Below are 6368 nucleotides of genomic sequence, written 5' to 3' on the forward strand. Positions count from 1 at the left end.
CTCATCGAATTTAGGGCAAGCAGTATATTAGATCATCAGCCCAGAGTAAGTGAGTCACTCGTGTCGAATTGATGATAGGCACTTCAACTTCTTCCAGCTCGTTAAGGTCTTCAGAGAGCTGATGGATAAATATATTAAAAAGTTCAGGAGACATTGGGTGACCCTGTTCTGTGCCACAAAGAACATCAATCCTTTCTGACAGTTTGTTCAAGAGTTTAATTTTCGCTGATGAGTTAGTATACATGTGTTTCAAACAGCTGAAGAATCGGCCTTGTATTCCTAAGTGCCAAATCTTGTATAAGAGAGCTTCTCTGCATGTAAATTCTTGCCTGAAACTCAGCAACTGCAAGACAACCCGATACCAAAACCCCTTTTAAAGTTGTAAGGTCAGACCTGTGAAGCATGAGATGAGAGATATTTTTTCAAATAGCTGCTATTCCTTTATGATTTCTATCTCCCCTCAGCTTATAGTATCGTGTCGCTGTGTTGTATCATTAAACAAACTTTTGCGTCGATGACATCCCAGGGCTTCGCACCTCAACTTGCAAAACTGCCCTTCCAATTCGGCTGCTTGTGGCTCCCTTTTACAATTCAGTCATCCTTTATTTCCAACCGCCACCTACGGCTATCCTCGCGGCTCGCACAAATAGTAACGAATTAAGGTAACCTACAATCATTTTAATACTGACATTGTTATGGCTTATGACGCCAGACTAACCAAATAAAAAATTTGAGTTCGTTATTTTCCTTTTTGATAACTTATATTATAGTCTATAAGTGGTCTTTGAACTAAAACTCATGACAAAACTCATGTTGATAATGAAGCGCGAGACGTTACTGATATTTAACTAACCAATAACCATCCTATCCCTGGTTCTCACCCCCCAAACATGAATATAATATTAAGATCAATATGATTGTAAATTTTCTTAAACGTGACTTCTTAAACTTATGATCATACCATTTATATTAGTAAAGAAGTTAGTTAAGCTGACGTTGTGAAATTATTTATTCAAAAAGTTTCAGAAAAATGTATCGTTTAGCTAAAGAGAGCTGCTCTCTGCTCTAACCACAAAGATTTCTCTAGTTTTGCGTCTAGGATTTAAGTGCGTGATATGTCTTCAAAAGGTTTCTCAGACAATTTAACATTTTTAAAGACTCTTTGAATGCGATTTATCTGCAATTAAATAGTCGCGTCTTAAATAATGTTTCATTTATTTCCATAATTTTGCATAAGCAATAAGATTCTCTTTACCCCAAAATTGAGATAAGTTGCCTAAAATGTCAACAATATTCTTATAGCCATTCCCTGCTCTGCCATCTAGATACTCGATTTGCACGAAACTACTTGTCTGCTTCATAACTTTGCAGCCTGGCGAATAGTATAACACCTTCCTAAGACATCAGTTAACGACACCTAAATAGTCTAGCCACAAGTATGACGATACTGCATAGTGTCAAATTGGCATTTTGTTGAGGTTATAGTACTACATTTCAGCAACATTTAACATATTCACATCATAATTTTTATCCGCTGCACATTTTTAATAGCATGTGTCTGAAACCAATTGCGGATATATTTATAGGCAGACCAGTCATATATTATAATTATTTGTTCTAGCACCGAAATACATAACCGTACATGGGATTATCCGATATTTTTATGAAATTAGAATGTTAAAGAATGTTCACAATTAATCATGGATTTTGAAGTTTCTTTTTGAAGTTTCTTTGATTTGGATCAAGCCGAACGCCACTAACAGATTTCAGAGTAATTATGCGACAGCTGCCAATTCTCTCCTGGCGTTCTAATTTGTAGTTGTAGTCCACAATATGGAATTGCCGGTAATTTTTACTTTGAATACCTGATGCGACCAACCAAAATTTTTAAGGCTAATGTTAATACTATTAGCCAATCCGTGATTGAGATAGACGGATTCCATCTCCCGCCAATTTCTACGAGGAAAGTTTCACAATTACGCAGTCACCGTTTAATGAACAAAAATCTTTGTCTTTTTCAGTTTGATTTACACATATCCAGTTAAAAATGGGCATGCATCGAACTTTTCACTCGACGTTTGATTTTTCTTCCAGCACAAAACTCATAACCTGCGACCTGCGTCACTTTCGTCGAACAGTGAGAGTGCTATACCAAACAGGGCAAAGACCTCTGTTTGTCCATTCATTAATTCCTTATACTCAAGGCTAATGCATCTATCCGTCTATCAATATAAACTTGAGAGCTACGGTTTATCTCGAGAAATATCCACCAGATATCGATTAAGTCGCTGTCCTACGTCAACTAACACAGCGGTGCCGCCTTTGTGCCTACCATTTTACCCATCTTATCGTATCGGTTTGTTTCTTAATGCTTTAATAGTTTTGAAGTTTATAAGACATATCAGCCTCAACTTTGTTAGCGTTACTCAGTACATGGACTGCCGAAATAAAACGTTTATATTGAGCTACGACTTAGTGAGCTATAATGATGTTCACAGAGACCGTTTGAAGTCGGATCATGGACATCATGTGTACTTCTTCCTTTTGTTACCAACCCTGGCCGTTATAAAGACATAGCTCTTGCTCTATTCCTCGTGTTATTGCTGGCAGAGGTTTGGAGACGCACGTGCTACCTCAGTTATACTCAGTGCAGGAACCTTTGATCGGCCCTAATTTTAAGTTTTACAGCCCAATACTTTGGCAGTCCTCCCAATTATTACGCATAATAATGGCAATACAGTAAAACACTGATTCGCCGCAACTCGATTTACCACAAGTCTTCGGAATCGGTATCAAGGTCTCCCGGAAGACATATTTGACATTCCTATTATTATTTCTTCTAGAATTCTATATGTCTCGAACAGTTGTTCCTTCGATTTCAAAGTGTTTGACAACTGAAGTGGAGGGAAGCCGCTCTTCAGTATGGGGTTGATTTTTGATACAGGAGCAATATTAATTGATCCGATTTGAACGCGATATTCACATGCTCTAATATGATAATGCAGAGGCAACAAGAATTTAGTTTAATTTCTAATAGTTTAATACTATCGAATTGCTAAGTATATTTGTGAAATTATCAAACATATCACATCTATTGATATGGCCTTTTCGGCTTTTCTATCTTTGAAAATAATAATTTTGGACCCCATAAACCAAAACCTCGATTCACCGCAAACCCCGATTTACTGCGGGTTTTTCCTTTTCCCAACGTCCCCGGTAATTCGGCGTTTTACTATCTTACTATATATATTTTATTATTGTTGATTTATCATGCTAATACTTGACGACGGGATAATAATAAACATTTCCTCTCCTGACCACTACAAACTTCAATCATGACATATGCAATTCTATTAAAGACCCTGTCTGCGAATGATAGTAGTTGACTCTTGTCGCACGCCATTAAAATGTCAATTTGAAATACTTTCAATTTTCTGCACTTGCGCACTATTTCGATATCATTTCATTTCTTTATGGTTAACTTTCAGAGCTCAAAGATGTCTAGGTACTCAGTTGGAAAATCGTTACAATTAAGCAGATCAGTGACGTATATGAGCCTGGCTTCTAACTGAATAGATTAATACGTTAATACGTTAATTAGTTAATACGTTAATACGTTAATTAGTTAATACGTTAATACGTTAATACTTTAATACGTTAATACGTTAATGCGTTAATACGTTAATACGTTAATACGTTAATGCGTTAATAATTTAATAAGTTAATGAGTTGATAAATTATTAGTCATTTCCTCAATACACGCGTCTAATTTGGCACTGAATTGCTGTCGTTGCCATCACTTCATGACTATCTCTATTTGGAACTGGAAGTAGACTAATTTAACAGGTGTCCGGTACTGGCGACGTGTCTACCAACCATGCAGTAACCATGAAATACTGAAATACCCAATACTACCTCGATATAATTTTTAGAAATATTCCGTGTTTCCTACCCAGTACTTACATCTCGTATTTAGCGCAAACGAGGGGTTTTACCCCTGCCAGGGTGTCACACTCCACTTTAGCCAGCTTGTCCGTCTCGCCTACAAAACATTGCATCTGGAGGGTTAAACCCAAAAAGAGGCACAACAAAACACAGGATCGTAACATGATGTCGGACTGGGAGTGTGAGATGTTGTGTGAGTGTCCGTGTGTATCTTACTGAGCTTGTTTAACCCAGACAGTATGCTTGCACATTAGGTACTGCTCCAGGCATGGATATTGTGTTTAAGGAAAATCTATGGAGTATAGAATAAAGAATGATATATTTCTTTATTCGAAGCAAGAATTAGCTTGGAATTTCTACGATTTATTGTTATAGTTATACCAAGGCCAAGCTTATAGGTATGTTAATGGAATGACCATATTATGTTCATTATATGCAAGCCTCTTGATTTATAATCACCGGGTCTAGTAATTGTTTAAGAGAGTTCTCTGGCAGTTACGAAACTCGAGAGACTGTGGGATACTGAAGGGAAAAGAAGCAGTTCTAACGAGCGCTTCTCAAACACAATGATATATCTTGTGAAATTGGCTAGTATATATGAAACATTTGACATGGAGTTGTAGAATGTAGAGTGAGCTATGTGCCTCGCCGGGCTAAAGTAGTGGATGTCCTTGCTGTACGGCAAGTTAAACAAGGAACTGAAACTACTAGGTTCCGTACAGACTCAACTCTGCACCCATGTCAATATGTTCATTATATGCAAGCCTCTTGATTTATGAGCATGGGTTTTCAGATACCATATTTAATACAAATCCGACATAAGGGCGTTAGATTAATCTTGAATATAGACTGGCGTGAATTAGGCAAAACTTAAATTATGGATCAGTTTCCAATGTCACGCGCTCATTAATATTAATAAGCGCAGCATTCGGTAAATTCGTCTAAGTATGATTTCTTAGACATTGGCTAACCAGATCAATTACTGCCTGCTTACCTGTCTAGGTCAATCCAAAAGTAGTCTGGAACAATTGTTTCGTGACAGCGCTTCTCTCCATTTATCTCTATCACACAAGAGCTGCACACGTACATGACTCGATCTAAGTATTCACAATACTTTCGTTATGAAATGCATTACTGCGGTAGCAATTTCTTGTTGACCAGCAACTTCTTATTGACCAATTCTTAGGCTGACAATAACTGCATTACTGTATCAGCAATGTTTCATCATAAAATTAATCGGTTTGCAATATTCATATATAATCCATTGATATTGGTCCATTGCCTATAATTCAGGCATTTCGTTTAGAATTAAAACAAGTCCTTCATATTATGGAGCCAGGGTCTGGACTGGCTCACCCGGTTAAAGCACTTCCATCCCATTACAAAATAATACTGAAATACCTATCGGTCGTTATTTGACCGAACATTGCGTGAACGGACATAATTTTGAACGGACGAAGGCATTCAAAACCATCAAAAATCCGAAATTTTATCATCCTTCTCGGCGCCTTTTCCCAATTTTAGCAGATAATTTTTCGATCGGTTGATGAAAATCTAGCGTCCGCTAACCGGCGTAATCCTTGTTAATACAGTAAGCAAAAAAAGCGTTCGTTAAGCAGTAAAAATGTTGATATAATTTAGTCCGATGATAAAAATTGAAATTGACCGACATTTTTTCCCGATCCATGACTCCTGTGTCAAAGGCACAAAAGAGTCAAGGACAATGGTTAGCGAACGAGGTTTTTTTCGTATATGGTAGCTTGTGACCGTCGTACAAACGAACGTGCCCCTGCGCACAGATGTCGCCCACGTTCCTAATAACTGCGCAAAGTTATTTTGCGCGCTATTCTGAAAGCGAATTAAATTATTGTTGGCGCGCTGAACTGATCAAGTAAATCGTTAATTTCACCATGTACGTATCCCACTAGGCATTAATTGATAGCATATTATTTCGAGTTAGTATTATGCTATTTTGCACAGATCCGTGTCGGGTTGCATGTACAATAAACATATGGTTACCTTCCTTTCCAGTTTCCATCCCTCACTCTCCAAACCTATCTCCAAGATACTCGGACAACACGACATCAAAGTGACCCACTCATCAGCCACTACTCTCCGCAACCTTCTCACCAAGACGAAGACCACACCCCCACTCAACTCACTCCTAACACCATCTACGAGATATCCTGCTCACAATGTCCCTCCAAGTATACCGGACAGACCTACAGACCCCTGATCCAACGCATGAAAAAACACGAACGATGTTACAGACTCAACAATGCCTTCGACGAAACCACAGACAGGATCAAATCCACCCCCGCCCATCATGCCCTGACCTCAAATCCCTCACCACACGATCTCAACTTGTTACTTGACCTGACAGAACATGCGGCTATTCAGATAAGACAACCCTCCATGAACAG

Source organism: Bolinopsis microptera, chromosome 1 (genome assembly GCF_026151205.1).
Source record: "Bolinopsis microptera isolate Bmic1 chromosome 1, MBARI_Bmic_1.0, whole genome shotgun sequence".
Classification (NCBI taxonomy): domain Eukaryota; kingdom Metazoa; phylum Ctenophora; class Tentaculata; order Lobata; family Bolinopsidae; genus Bolinopsis; species Bolinopsis microptera.